Source organism: Sycon ciliatum, chromosome 13, assembly GCF_964019385.1.
Source record: "Sycon ciliatum chromosome 13, ocSycCili1.1, whole genome shotgun sequence".
NCBI lineage: Eukaryota > Metazoa > Porifera > Calcarea > Leucosolenida > Sycettidae > Sycon > Sycon ciliatum.
This window is the reverse complement of record NC_088655.1, coordinates 17,687,749-17,704,273: the sequence shown is the minus strand read 5'-3', so window position 1 is coordinate 17,704,273 and position 16,525 is coordinate 17,687,749. Positions and strand designations below refer to the sequence as shown.

At 45.8% G+C, this 16,525-nt stretch overlaps 1 long non-coding RNA gene across 1 annotated transcript; it reads right to left on the bottom strand.

The window, feature by feature from the left end:
- Positions 1 to 7,142: 7,142 nt before the first annotated feature.
- LOC135829621 (uncharacterized) lies at positions 7,143 to 9,124 on the bottom strand. The gene is made up of 2 exons (XR_010555873.1): positions 8,454 to 9,124; positions 7,143 to 7,677 (listed from the first exon to the last, which is right to left on the bottom strand). It is a non-coding gene; the product is annotated as an uncharacterized LOC135829621 (long non-coding RNA).
- Between the last annotated feature and the right edge of the window lie 7,401 nt (positions 9,125 to 16,525).

The window sequence follows — 16,525 nt, the reverse complement described above, 5'->3', positions numbered from 1 at the left end:
GTGTGCTATTACGTACAATCAAAGTAGCACTTTCATATATTATAGTGTGCCATGAGTTCTGTGTGGATGCGCTGGATTGTATGAGAAGATAAACTCTCTGCAAAGTGCAAATGACAGAACAACTTTGACGTAGTGCCGTTGAAGAATTGCGTGCCACCAATGCGATAATCGCAATCTTCGATTCCATTGGTTCTGGAAAATGGATCCGTGTCCAAGTTGGAATGTATCAAAATGGAGTTTACGTATAGAGTGAATAGACCTTCTGAATTCCGAGCGTAACTTATGACACACTTTGTACCCAAGAGATCCGTCATGCTCGACACAGGCTTATCCAAGGCCCCTGATAATCGGTTCGCTAAAGACGAAACGGGTAGGCTGAATGATGAAGAGTCGGAACCCGTAAAGTAGTTGCCACTTATGTGGGTGGCAGTGAACAACACGTATAAACTATCCAAGCTGAAATTTCTGACAGTATCGATGTCGAATGCCCTCAACGACATGTTTCTAGGGTCAGGTGCGTCCACTTGAATTACTTGGAACATTGCAAAAGACATGTTGTCGTGAAACAGATTGACGAATCGTTCTCTAATGGAAACTTGCTCGTGTTGTGTAATGTTGAGGTAGAAGTGACCGTCTCGGAACATGTCGATGCCGTTCACGATGATTCTCTTGTCCTTCATGTCAACGAGATTTCCCCCTCTGTATCTGTTTCTGCTCACCCTGGTGATGGATTCAAATCTGCTAGGATGAGAGTATATGTAGAGGTAGGAGTTGCTCCGAATGTGAGGTAGTAGATGAAATGGATCGGATAGGTTTTGATTTGATTGCGGACCCATGGGGCCTCTGGTTCCTGGAGGACCTATGGGGCCGATGATTCCTTGGAGACCCACGGGACCTCTGTTTCCTGGAGGACCGGTTGGACCGATGGTTCCTTGGGGACCCATGGGACCTGTGGTTCCTTGATCACCTTGCACTCCACGTTCACCTTGTCGGCCGTCTTGCCCATCTTCTCCTCTAGGCCCAATCTCACCTTCAGGACCGACTAATCCACGTTCTCCACGTGGTCCAACTTAACCTCTGGGACCACCTGGACCAGGTATTCCTTGATCGCCTTTTTGACCGCGTTCACCACCTTGTCCATCGCCTCCTCTAGGTCCAGTCTCACCTTCAGGACCGATCAATCCACGTTCCCCACGTGGACCAGCTTCACCTCTTGGTCCACGAAGCCGACCGAAAGCCATCCATTTAGAGCTGAATTTCTTGTACACGATGAGCGTGGTTGCATCGAGATAGAAGTCACCATTTCTCCCTACCGAGTTCAGTGGCATGCCACCTCCACTAAGCCAGCCCAATCCACGATCACCACGAGGACCTTTCATCTTGCGCACAGCGTCGATGTCGCGTTGCAATCTCGATGAGGATTGGCGGATTTCATTCTTGACCCAACCGGCAGGGACAGCACATGTCAAAGAGCTATCATCGTACACCAAATTACAGATTGAATGCTCGTTCATGTCGAGGTTAGCATCCATGGACACGGATCCATCTGTTTTAACGTGCAGCTCATCAGCTGCTATGGCTTGATCTGTGTAGCGCGTAGATCTGTTTTCCACATCTTCCACTTTGCTCTCATCGGCTTTCTCCTCTTTCAGTTTCTCCACATCATGAACCAAGGTGTTTTCGGTGTCATCGTTCCCCACAACCGATTGCATCTCGATAATGTCATTCCGCATGCTTTGCATGTGTTTGAGGGAGGCCTCATCACCATCACTCCTATGGAAATGCGTAGCCCAGTACGCCATCTTCACACACACACACACACACATACACACTGTTCTAATTATGATAGGAACTATTTTCTTTCTCAAATAAATCATTATAATACTCATGTGCGCTAGTGGTAATCTAATGAAGCGATGATATGTTAGCAAGAGAGAGAGAGAGAGAGAGAGCAACAGAGCATGAAAAAAAAAGGGTTAGGATATAAAGTCTTTCTGATCAATCAATGTTGTAAGATAGACTAAGCATTTAGCAGATTCAAGTCCAGTGAATTGTCCGGTAGGGTGTCAGGGAGAGACGCTGCCGCCGCAACCGTTGTGTCAAACGCAATGTCAGCAGTCACGTTGTCAGCAGTGCTCCACTTCTTGAGGAATGCAATCACCAGTCGAGTCAATTCAGTCTGGGGAAGGTCTTGTACGGTGTCGCGATCCCTTTCACAAAGCCGTGAGTCTACAAACATCAGGGGGATTGCCGAAAGCCATGCCTTGAATTCGCACTTCTCCCTGTTGAAAGATATAGTGGAAGGATGCAGATAGAGCTGACACTCTTCGTTCATCAGGAAGTTGGGTGTACCCTTGGTTGGCTTGAGATACACAGCAGTCACACTCTTCCCTTGGTACATTGCAGGGAAGATGTTACTCCGTATCCTGTTGATATGTGGAGATCTCACGGCACGTCTCAAAGGTGTTGAGGTCTTCAGGAAGAATTGAATGAGATCGTCTTGTGAAGCCTGGACGTACAGCTTAAGTTGACCAAAGCGTCCTTCGCATACCGTGCCATTGACAAGCATGCCCGGTAAATCACCGCGCGTATAGTAGAAATCGGTGCCAGGAGCAATCTGATAGTCGTGGGCGGTCTTGCTGTACATTGCTTCAACACACTCTGCTGCCCCATCCGTAATAATGGTGGCGACACCTGGTAGTATGGTAGGACGAGGAGATGGCATCTTGATCTTAGGCAGAGGCTCCAGATTCGGATTACGGCTAGCACGTCGCTTGTAGAGACCGGGTTTCTTTATCGTCTTGATAGCGACCGGGTCAATACCCAAACAGTCCACAACATCTTCACCAGCAACAACAGCATCAGTGGCCATCATGATATCAGTCACGAGAGATCCAGAGAGATCCAGAGGGGGAGAGAGAAGGCTTGAGCAACGAAACAACAAAGGCAGTTGTGAGTGAATGGAGTACTGTGCTTGCACATATATACCCTTTTAACCGCTGCCGAGTTTGAAATAACATCCTATGGGAGGTGACGACCTTGGAGAACACGGTGAAATTGTTCAAGAATCAACCAATCAGAGGACACGGTGAGCAGATGATAAGATTTAACCAATCACATCACGACTTGCACTTGACCTGTCGGAACATGTCTCGGCCATGACTGAACGTGTCTCGACCATGTCTCAGAACAGGTTCCCGAGAGTGTAAATCTCCAACGCATTGCTAACATTGATGACGTACTGCAGTCTTGGTAAATTGATAGAGTATGTTGGCAAGATCAGGTGGGAGAGAGGTCACGTGATCTACTAAATATTCCAGACTGTAGTCATGCCAACAATAGGCATCTATTAGAAGATGCATCATGGACAGGTCTGCAGGTGACATCAAGGATAAATTAACTTTCAGAGTGTTCAGCTGTCTAGCGGACAGAGGACCCTTGATGTGTTCCATGAGATGTAGAAGAAACATCAGTGGAAAACATGATGGAAGAGGATGTGTAATGCGGCTGCTTCTCAACCATGATACATTACTGCGTGGTAAAGAAGAACGCAGTGTGCGCACTGCATCATGATCCTCATGAAGTATACACGATAATGCTATTGCATAGTTCATGCTTTTATAGCTACTGGCCTTCTTCATTGCTTGCAGTGCCTCTTGAACAGGGTGAAACTGTGCATGCGGTAAAGTGAACTTGATCTTGTTGAGAAAATGTACAAGATGACGATTCACACCTTGAATGCGATCGGAATCCGTGTAGGTCTTTATGCTAGTACAACGCTCTCCCCACTTTACCTCGGGCATGTAAATGTCCCCCATTACCAATCCACACTGAGAACAAACTCTATGACCAGCATGCTCAACTTGTTCTTCACGATGATAAGTTACACACTTCTTCACTTTCCTCTATCTCCTTCTTCTTCTTCTTCTTCTTTTCCTCCAGCGCACATTGCTTCTTTGAACGTACATAAGCATACAGGATCTCAAATTCAGAATCCATTTTCACTGCACTACAACAACTTGAAACTGACTGGGTCCTCATTCAAGAACACACCTTTTATACTTACATAATAATACCCCTTTTTTTGAGGTAGGGGCACCCCTGGCACATATTTTTATCTGCAAAAAAAAACGGGCCAAAAATAATTTTCAACGCAAAAATAACAATTCGAACGTCTTACCTTGTGTCTGAGAGTTGTGCGACGCGCGGGTCTGCTTCTCCATGTCTGCTCGTTTCTCTAACTACCTATCTATACCTCGCTTCCAGAACGCAATAGCGTATCAATAACACATAGTGAAGCAAATCAACTCTTCCTTTGAACTGCATGATTATTATGATGCTCGATAATAATAGCATCAACACAGCATCGCACAAAACATTTTGCACGTGCATACACATTTATATAGTCTGAAAAACGTTTGCCCGGCGCGAGGCATCGTCATCATGACGTTAGATAATCAGACTGAGGACCAAAAGAGGTATAAAAATAATAAGGACAACATTACTTTTATACACAAAGAAATGGGGCCAAAAATAATTTTCACTAAAAAAAAAAAGGTCGGGACCCATAAAATGGGGTCCTAAGACCCAAACCAACATTTTTTCATCCGCAAAAAAACCGGGCCAAAAATAATTTTCAACGCAAAAATGGGGTACTATTAGTACCCCATTTTCATGTACCTGTACATGCACATGAGACAAAACCCTCACATAGCTAACTACTATCGTGTCAATCGTTATTAGGGAGAAACGATAGGCCTGCTTGTCAATGAACGAATTGACGCTGTTCCCATCGGGGGCGGACAGGTGCATGATGAGCCGGTGGCCGCCCGACTTCTTGGGGACCACACCTACGCCAGAGGTGCGCAGATGGACGAATGGCGGCGCGTTGAAGGGGCCAGCGGTGTGGCCGCGACTGCATTCCGTGGCCAGGTACTGGCCGACGACCTCGGGGTGTGCTGCCGCTGAAGACAAGTTCGGGCTGCGTACGGACACATCACGGGGTCCGGTGAACCCAATACGACAGCCGGCACGTAAATTGCTAATTAGAGAATGAACAAATGCAGGATTAGGGTGCGCCAGCAATTCAGTGTGTAATGCATCAATATTGATAGGGGTGTTGGGGTGTAATGCAGCAATGTTCATAGGGGTGTTTAGGGGGTGGGTGAATGCAAGAAAGTGGTGCCGGGGCTGATTGCTGTTCGTTCTTATTTCTTGGCTGGACAGGCTGACACGGCGTGCGAGCCTGAGCAGAAGAGGCAGGCGTGTCGAAAGCGACATGGGCCGCTGCAGGCGCCGTGATTGTAGCGGCGGCAGATTTCGGTTGATTTAGTGCTTGCACTCTCTTTCGCCTGCTTGCCGCAAAAGGCCGAGGTGCACGCTCCGGCCAAGTGCCCCACCTTCTTGCAAATGCTGCAATTGGGGAGGGCCTGACCCGTGAAACACGTCGCGAAAAGCTCCGTGTCGAGCTCCGCCAGGGATCGGCTTGGGTCCTTTGACAGGGCCTGGCGTGCCCGCGTGTCATAGTCCACGACTGCCGAGAAGCGGTACTTCCCGGCTGCCTGTACCATGCGTATTTGGTGCTGCATCAGTGCAGCGGCGCAGCGAGGTTGATCGCGGATGGCGATTAGGCTAAAAATAGACCATGCCTCGGTCCACGTGGCAAGGTTCTCAATTTTCCCTTTCGGTGCGCTTGTCACCGAAAGTGCCACTTCCTCGTCTATGCGGAACCTCTTAGGGGCTGGCTCCCCGGTAGAAATAGATTTGGGCGGGAGCAGTATTGCCAGATCTAAATACTCGACTCGTCTGATCCGATCCACTGTCTCCAACGAGACGTGCGAAATACAGGAGGGGTACTCCATGTTCGTATGGTGCATTAATTGATCAGCACACATACCGTCTTCTTGGTGCTCTATGACATTCTCCGGTGCGATGCCACTGAGGGCTGCTGCCACGCTGGCTGCCACGATCTGCTGGATAGACTCCATTTGTGAATCCGAGAAAGCCATGGTGGGTGTAAAGACTATCGCTGAGGGCGGAAGCTTAGAAGAAGACAATTTCAAAAAATTTCTGCGGCGGGTAGGCACAACAAACAACTGGTGAATGTCTTTACTTGTTCCTGCCTTGCGAGGGTGGCCTTGGGTGAGCTTGCACCCAAGGCTGATAGGTGGCTTATACGGCATGCCGTACGCGCGTCGCGGTTGCAAATGCTTGCGTGGGGCCCCACGCGGGAGCCCGGCAGTGCGTACGACTTTAGCGGAGCTCGTATGAGACTTGGCCGGTTTTGGCGGTTTTGGCGGTTTTGGCGTGTCCGCGGACGGCATCTCCATGCGGGAGATGCGGCTCTGTGACATGTAGGTTAACTACGGTTTGCGCAACGCAAACCAACATTTTTCAGTCTTTGACCACTTTGTGGTGGCTCTGATCTACTCATCTCCTACAGTATAGGACCTGCATCTGCGCTTTTGTTCAAGGGGTGGTGGCGTTCCTGCGGATGCGGAAAACTGGGCCTTTGGCCAAGTCTCACACGAACCGTGATTTTTTTGTTAGTTTTAGATGTGTCTGGTCACATTCGTGCATTGATTATGTTATCGAATTAGCTGACTGTCAAGTAACTGGTGGTGTTAGTGGAAATTATAGCCTAAGTCGTAGTTCCATGGTGCATGTTTCTTCATATATACATGTTGGACTCAGTAGAGCGTCCAGCCCCTATATGATGTCCAACCCCTATATAGAGTCCATTGGTCCAAAATCCACTGTACAGAGTCCAAACTTGGAATCAACTGTGAGCTCAAAGTTTCGATGGACATCACTCCCTGTATAGAGTCCAGCCAATTGGCTTCACCCCTATATAGAGTCCATTGGTCCAAAACCAACTGTACGGAGTCCAAACTTTGAAATCAACTATAAAGAGTCTTTATGTGGACAACACCCCTGTATAAAGTCCAGCCAATTAGGCATCCCCTATCGAGTTCGAAAATAGACATAGGATCTGCTGTAAGCAGTGAATATTAACCAGAAAACGGCCTCTCCCTTTAATCCTTTACATCATTCACTTCTCAAGATAAAAAAATATGTATTGAGGCGCCACTGCAGCCACGTCATTACATGAAAAACCCTACAAACACCATCCTCAAATCAAGTGGTCTCTTCGCAGACGCTGCAAATTACAATATCTCAATCATGTAGTGTTGCCAAATTATTGTGCACGCACACACACATGCACACACCCACACAACGCCAAGAAAATACCTAGAAAAAAACCAAGAATCGAAAGAGAATAATGGAGAGCCCAGGATTAATTATTTGTTTTCAAATTATTGTGCGCGCGCGTGCGCGCGCGCACACACACACACACACACACACTTATACAACGCCAAGAAAACACCAAGAAAAGAGTAGAGACACAATACACACGCAACTCCAACAGCCATGCAAACGTCCAGCCATTTACATGTAAAGTCAAGAGGGATAACAAATAATTATACGAAACGAATGCGTACGGGGACGGGTACACGCACGTTTACATACACGTAGTAGTGTAAGAGAGTAACATAGTGCAGTGGTCAGCATAATACTAGCACATGCTGAGAGTGCAATAGCAAGCTTCACCATTGCTCATGGCCATGCAAATGTTCAGCAGCACTCAGTTCCGCAAGCTTCTGAAGATCAGCACACCTGCAACAAATAGATAGCACAAGGATACGCTTATTACCGTAATGATGCATGGGAGCACACAACTACCAAGTTCTCAACGAATGTGATGCTCAATGAAAATCAATCCACTCAAAGACCTGTGAACAGGTGATGGTGGGGACAATAATCTATTAGTAATACGAGGAATAAGATGGTTTGTGCACACTCAAGACGCACAGACACACCAACATACATGTAGTGTACACAGTGTTTCACTGCAACTAAATTGAAATGAGATGATTTGAACAATCTGTACAGCGTTGCTGTCAGTCAGTCTTCCCCAAGATGGAAATGCAATGATTTGTTGTCACGAGGCAGTTTCACTGACACAATGTCATGTTCGTGACATCAAAACGGTTACTTCAGGGAATACGAGTATTAGCTTGAGAAGCTTTTTCTTGTCATTGGCATACAAGCAATCCTCCTAGTCCTACTACTACTAGTACACTGGCACTGCGTTTGTGGATCCCATTGTATTCGACATCATACTACAGGAAGAGTGTCGTGGAGTTCACATAATTATCACAGGGATAAAAATACATTTCTCATAAAATAAAAATTGATGATAGCTAGACGATCATATACGATTGATGCAAAGTCCTTGCAGTCCTTGAGGACTATTACGAAGTGGTTGATTACTTTTAGGGCATTCATTCAAGCAACATCAAACAAACGCGATACGCTCCTTGAAAATGGAAAAAAATTCAAGCATAACGACAGAACAGCAGACCAATCGAAACGAGTAAAAGCTTCCTTACCTCAGTCATCGTCCTGCCATGTAGTTGGACAGCCTTTTGACACGGTGGTACAGGCAGCTCTTGTCCAGTCAAACAGGGGTATCCTTGTGGCGTCGAACGAAAGAGAGTGTCAGTGTATCTGACTCGTCAGATTGCAACTGTGCTGAACTTTTCTCTTTCTCCGCTTTCTGCTTTCATCCCTCGCTCTGATGAAACCGTTCAAACGTCTTACTGGCAGCAATGGCCAGCCAAACAGGGGATCCTTGTGGCGTCGAACGAAAGAGAGCGTCAGTGTACCTGACTCGTCAGATTTGAACTGTGCTGAACTTTTCTCGTTCTGCAATTTCTGCTTTCATCCCGCGCACTGATGAAACGTCTTCAGAGAACCACAAGACGCTTTCCAGATTTGATTTTGAACGTCTCCTTATCCTCCTTGGTTAGCTCGAGACAGATTACTGTCAGCAACTGCACAGCAGAATTGGCAGCCATGGCTGAAGTGAAGAAAGGAATGCGCTGCCACGAGGCAAGCAAAACTGAAATTTTTTTAAAAATGTGTTCTCTTTCGGGGCACAGCACACAGGACGGCGTGACTGGATAAACTGGACTCCTGGACCGTGAATAGGGGACTTGTAGAAAAAGTGTACTCCTTATAGGGGATTGCGCGGCAGGATGAAGCTGATCAAAACTGAGTGGACTCCTGGACTCTGTATAGTGGATTTTGGACCAATGGACTCTATATAGGGTGCTGGACATCATATAGTGCATGGACTCTATACTGAGTCCTACATACATGCACATGTACTTCAACCGTCTTCAAATATGTGGAACAACTGCATGTAGGTGCAACAGTCATCACTAGCAAGACACGTATTGCTACGAGTCTTACTGGTCTAACCCTCTAAAATACGAGTCTAACACGGATTAATAATATCAAGAGTAGATAAACCAGAGTAGACAAACAGTATCTATCGATTATGCGGCGGGCGGAGTGAATGCCCCAAGGTCCTCTCAAGTGTCGGCAAGCATGGCCGTAACGTGTGTGTTTTCCAACACCATATCATAACTGGAGAATGAATATACCATGGAGACAACAGCAGTGGGACGCCCGGCCAGATTGGTGGTGAGGGAATTCACGGAGTGAATGCCCCAGGGGACTCTCACGTGACTACTTGCAGTACTGTGTTAGAGCGCTACGTCTGAACTGTCACCCTTATTTCCAATACATCTACATGTACGTGTACCATGTACATGTATACGCCCGTCGCAAGAAAAGCACGCAAATCTGCAAATGCACTGGATGTGCACCCACAGATTTTCTCTTATAGCAAGGACAGCGAAAAAGAACTTATTGATCAAAATAGACTTGCGCCAGATAACTATCTAATGCACACAACTGGCGAAGCCATATTAATCGACAAACAATGCACACCTGGTCTACACCACACGGGGTACATCGGTATAATTATAACGACCAAGACAGTTCTATGTATCTATGCACACCCTACACCTCCTGGGGTAAGAAGTACTTCACAGTTCAGGCAGCAGGATGCTTTGATAGAAGCAGACACTAGATGCACTGGTGCCGTGAGGTGAACTTGGAGATACTTTACCAACCAGCCTCAGCTACTGAGTACTGGGAACCCAGAGCCAACAGACATACCAACAACCTCAGACACGAAAGCTATTATAGTAACGACACACTGGATTGTGGAGCCAAAACTAGTACAAGAGTACTTGACTGTCATAACTCTGTCCGCAGATTGTAAATAATAATATTATAGACAAGGCCGGTGTAGATAGCTCGAGGTAGAGTGCTCAATGCACAAAAGTACAGAGCAGTATGTATCTAATGTTGACTGAGTACGAGGTCAATATAGGAAATAAAAGCCGAGTAAAAGATAAAAAAAGAAAGGTCTTTTACGAGGTTTTTATTTCCTATACTGACAAAGTACGAAGTCAATATTAGATTTATCACGACAAACAGTCCGTATTTCGAATTCCAAAACCATAACCTCATGAATCCCGGTTTTATGATTGCACAACCGTTGCACCACCACCTACTCATGCAGTAAAAATGCTGCACTAGGCACCGTTCAACTGCGCAACCCTAAGCAGTCAAATATAAGCAGTCAATATAGCCCTAAGGCTGAGGAGTGAAATATGCAGGAATATTTGACTGCTTAGGTATGGCAAAAATCTATGTGAGTCAATACTAAGGGAGTGATGGAATTCTACAAGACAAGATTTATCCAATATGTAGTATACAAGTCATGTAGATGTACTGGAAATAAGGGTGACAGTTCAGACTTAGCCCTCCAACACAGTATGGCAAGTAGTCACGTGAGAGGCCCCTGGGGCATTCACTCTGTGAACTCACTCACCACCAAACTGGCCGGACGTCCCACTGCTGTTGTCTCCATGGTATATTTATTCTACTACTTTGGTACGGTGTTGGAGTATGCACGCGTTACGGCCACGCTTGCGGACACTTTAGAGGCCCATGGGGCATTCACTCCGCCCGCCGCATGGTCGTTAGATACTGTTCTAGCCGGGGGGGGGGGGGGGGGGTTCATCGTCGTTGCTCTTCGTCTCTCCACTTTACCCTCTGAGTCTGTAGCATAAGGCATATTTTTGTTATAATAATTATAACAAAATTATGCATTAGGAGAGGGAGTGTTACAATACTATTGTAACACACCCTCTCATCCGTTTTCAGCGCGACAAATACCTCGTGACACACCAGAGTGCAGAATGATTCACAGTTGCTCCTGGAAGGTGAGAACAGACTTTGAGGGACCTCGGAAATGAATGTGATACCAATAGCGCAAAGATATGCAGCCTAAAACAGCTTGGACAACTGGTGACGTCGTACACATAGAAGTGAATAAAGGTGCCAGACTTGAGAAACCTAAAACGTATAATATATGAAGTATATCGACTATAGTAGGTAACAAGTACACAGAAGTAACGATAGCTGACGGTGTGTCCAGCTGGACAAGTGTGAATTCGAATGCTGTAATTACCAAGGTAAGACTGAGTGGTGCAAATATGAACTGTTTTAGATTATTAAATGATTAAGCGATACACACATGTGAGAAAAACGATCCCTTCAACGTACTGACACTTTTCAGCATGCTCAAGTAGCTGAAATTCTAAGGACGAGGTGATTCAGTGCGAAATCTTATCACATTGCAGTTGTGATTATTTTCTACCAAGTGTTACTAACAGCGAACTCCTTTCACTTGTGGTTAATTTTTTCAGCCCTAACTTTAGCAACAGAAGCTGTAAAATATTCTCCCCTGAGGAAGCTCAAAACGCGTTAGTCCAGGCTGCAGTTTTCAATGCTCGTAGACAACTTTCAAGCTCGTAGCTTATCAGATGTCTTTCGAACCGTTGTAGTTGGTTCTCTTCGAACACCAAATTCAATTATTTTCTCTCACCGCACAATCTATTTGTATTGTGTTGCGGGTGCAGAGGGCAAATAACGGATATCTTTTAGAACGTTCATATGGCTGACCAACCACCACGAACTGCGACCGGTGCCTCCTCTTGCGTCCAGTCTTCAACTGCAACAGCAAAGAACAGAACATCGTCGGCCAGCACTGAGATCGTAACTAGTGCCCTATCACATTTCAGTCATCCATCAAGCACATCCGTGGCGATACCAACGTCATCGAATAGTTCACCAAGGCTTAGCCTGGAACTGGAGCATGACTTGGACTCGTATCCTCTGCGAAATGAGCTTACGGCCGTGCTTCAAAAGATCGCAACACGACAATCCTCCAAAGACAAACCGCTCGATGTTGCTGAGGACCACGCATCGGATTGGAAGCGAGTTGCCAACGACGTTCAAGAAATTGCCCGTTGGCTGCCAACTCAAACGCAAACAAACTACTTCACTTCCGGACGCGTCGAACCCGATGTTACTATCGGTTCAGGGCTATCATCTGCTTTTGCTTCAAGCACTCCTACTCAACATCATATAGCAAAAGAGCGACTAGAAGGCATCTCGTTTAATTCCTCCCTCAATCCACAGCAGGAGCAACACCAGTGGCAGCATTACTCAGAGAACGTTTCCCTTGTTCCGAGAACAAGGAATTACACACCATCCGCACCTGGCTCCCAAGACCAAAGAAGTAGATCAAATACTCGTAGTTCAGCGCAGCACGATTCACCATCTGCTTTACAGGGATATGCTTCTTCTTCGACCGTCAGTAACTCGCAACAGCAAAACCGTGAGTATGTTTCTCATACGGAGAGCACAAGGCGTCATGCAGCATCCCCATATCCCCTACCAGCCTTTCGAAGATTATTGACAACACAAAGAGATACGCCTTTTAGTTTACCGGGGATTGCTTCTTCTTTAGCCTTCAGTACATCACAACAGCAAAATAGCGAGAACGCTTCGCTTGGGCAGACAACAAGCGATTACGAATCATCCCCAAATCTCCCACTACCAAGTACAATGGATCACTCTTCTCCGGCGGCTAAGGCACATTTATTGAGTTATGATCATAAGGCGTTTTGCGAATTGGTCAAAACAGCAAGAGAACGGGCAGACATTTCACAAGAAAGACTCGCATCGATACTCTGCATATCCTATGGTGCCAAATTTCCAAGCACTAAGCACTCTATCAAAAGGTTTAGAAGTTGTTCATATGGTGACGCTACAATGAATTCGTTGTACCCTATATTCAAAGCATGGCTAGATGACGTAGACAGGAACGTTAATCCCCCACGAGATACAAGTACTACCAAATTGCGAAGTGGCCGAGCCTGCAAGCAACTTTCAGAGGATCAGTATGCTGTTCTGACGGATGAGTTTGCTCAAGATCATTGGCCGTCTACACAAAAGTTAGCCGAGTTGGCTAACAGTTTTGCCGTAACGACAACAACCATACGGAATTGGTTTGAAAATCAACGGTCCAAGAAGAATATTAAAAGAGCACCCCGAACTCAACCGGGCAGTGAACGTGGCACCAGCAAATCGCAAGATTCACAAGACCAAAGAGTGGAAGATCTCGATGGAGATGAAGAGGATACTTCTGAAGAGTCTGACTCCGAATGACAAATATATTCGCGGACATGTTCCTGAAGTAATTGGAAAAATGTTAATCAATAACCATAATTATGATGGACATCTTTCTCGCCTGAAACTCATGCGGGGGAGTTTCAAAAAACATACAACACAAACAACATTGTTCAAGTGGGATTGTTCCCATAATCCCATTCTAAGTAACTGTCTGATTGTTATTTTTCCCAGGTCACATTTGTTCGCATGCCGTATCATGTTGTTTATGGTTGTGAACGGCAATTTCGTATACGTTTGAGTCCTGTTAGTCAAGTCCCTGATTAACTGTATACCGGTTAATGCGCATGATATGACCTGCATTGTTTTGCGCACTTGGTTATCGGCCGGTGCTATATTTGATTTGATTTGCCTTTCCCCATTTGAGTTTGAGTTTGATACCCACTACACGCTCTGCTCATTTATGTCATCCAGCATAAAGACAAAGAAGGCAAAGAAAAAAAGCCTATTGTTTACTGTAAACCATCACTAAGTCTAGCCGTGGTGAGAATTGCCACCTCAATCAGCTTGATCTAAAACTAGAGATTGGAGAATTAAACCAAATCACCGTTGCGGAATGAGCGGGTGCAATTGTAGAGCCACGATTCTATGCGCGAATGACAGCTTCTTTTACTGGAGAATAACCCCACAATGAATGGAAAAGCAATACCAACATTGATAAAAAATAATGAATCATCAGAACAAAATGCAAACCCAGTATAAAACCAAAGGATATTGAACCAGGCAAAGCAAAATATATGATTGATGGAAACTAGGCGGACACTGTCAGTGTGAATCTGGTATACACTGTAGACCATTATAATGTTATCAATACCATAGCAGTACCTAACACGGATTTATAATATCAAGAGTAGATAAACAAGAGTAGACAAACAGGATCTATCGACTACGCGGCGGGGGGAGTGAATGCCCCACGGGCCTCTCAAGTGTCCGATAGCATGGCCGTAACGTGTCTGTGTTTTCCAACACCATACCATAACTGTAGAATGAATATAACATGGAGACAACAGCAGTGGGACGCCCGGCCAGTTTGGTGGGGAGTGAGTTCACGGAGTGAATGCCCCAGGGGACTCTTGCGTGATAGAAGCAGACACTAGTTGCACTGGTACCTTGAGGTGAACTTGGAGATACTTTATCAGCCTCGGCTACTGAGTACTGGGAACCCAGAGCCAACAGACATACCAGCAACCTCAGACACGAAAGCTATTATAGTAACGACACACTGGATTGTGGAGCCGAAACTAGTACAAGACTACATGACTGTCTTAACTCTGTCCGCAGATTGTAAATGATAATATTATAGACAAGGCCGGTGCGGGCAGTTCAAGGTAGAGTGCTCAATGCACAAAAGTACAGAGCAGTATACACACATGTGGAATTCTACAATACAAGATTTATCCAATGTGACAGTATACATGTAGATGCACTGGAAATAAGGGGGCCAGTTCAGACTCATCCCTCCAACACAGTATGGCAAAAAGTCACGCGAGAGGCCCATAGGGCATTCACTCCGTGAACTCGCTGCCCACCAAACTGGGCGGACGTCCCACTGCAGTTGTCTCCATGGTATAATTGTTCTACAGTTATGGAATGGTGTTGGAATACGCACGCGTTACGGCCACGTTTGCGGACACTTGAGAAGCCCATGGGGCATTCACTCCGCCCGCCCCATGGTCGTTAGATACTGTTCTAGCCGGGGAGGGTCTATATTGTCGTTCCTCTTCGTCTCTCCACTTTACCCTTTGAGTCTGTAGCATAATGCATATTTTTGTTATAATATTACAAAAATATGCATTAGGAGAGGGAGTGTGACAATACTATTGTAACACTCCCTCTCCTACATTTTCAGCGCGACAAACACCTCGTGACACACCAGAGTGCAGAATGAGTCAGCGTTGCTCCTGGAAGGTGAGAACAGACTTTGAGGGCCCTCGGAAATGAATGTGATACTAATAGCGCAAAGATATGCAGCCTAAAACCGCTTGGACAACTGGTGACCTCGTACACATAGAAGTGAATAAAGGTGCCAGACTTGAGAAACCTAAAACGTATAATATATGAAGTATATCGACTATAGTAGGTAACAAGTACACAGAAGTAACGATAGCTGACGGTGTTTCAAGCTGGACAAGTGTGAATTCGAATGCTATAATTACTTAGGTAAGGCTGTGTGGTGCAAATATGAAAAGTTTTAGATTATTAAATGGTTTAGCGATACGCACATGTGAGAACAACGATCCCTTGAACGTCCTGACGCGTTTCAGCATGCACACGTTGCTTAAATTCCAAGGACGAGGTGATTCAGTGTGAAATCTTATCACATTGCAGTTGTGATTCTTTTCTACCAAGTGTAACAGCGAACACCTTTCACTTGTGGTTAATTTTTTCAGCCCTAACTTAAGCAACAGAAGCTGTGAAATAATCCCCCCTGAGCAAGCTCAAAACGCGTTAGTCCAGGCTGCAGTCTTCATTGCCCGTAGACAACTTTCAAGCCCGTAGCTTTTCAACTGTCTTTCTATTCGTTGTAGTTGGTTCTCTTCGAACACCAAATTCAAAAAAATTCTCTCACTGCACAATTTGTCTTCTATTTGTATTGTGCTGCGGGTGCATTGAACAAATTACGGATATCTTTCAGGACGTTCATATGGCTGACCAACCACCACGAACTGCGACCGGTGTCTCTTCTTGCGTCCCGTCTTCAACTGCAACAGTAAAGAACAGAACATTGTCGGCCAGCACTGAGATCGTAACTAGTGCCCCATCATATTTCAGTCATCCATCAAGCACATCCATGGCGATTGCAACGTCATCGAATAGTTCACCAAGGCTTAGCCTGGAACTGGAGAATGACTTGGACTCGTATCCCCTGCGAAATGAGCTTACGGCCGTGCTTCAAAAGATTGAGACACGACAATACTACAAAGACAAACCGCTCGATGTTGCTGAAGACGACGCATCGGATTGGAAGCGAGTTGACAACGACGTTCAAGAAATTGCCCGTTGG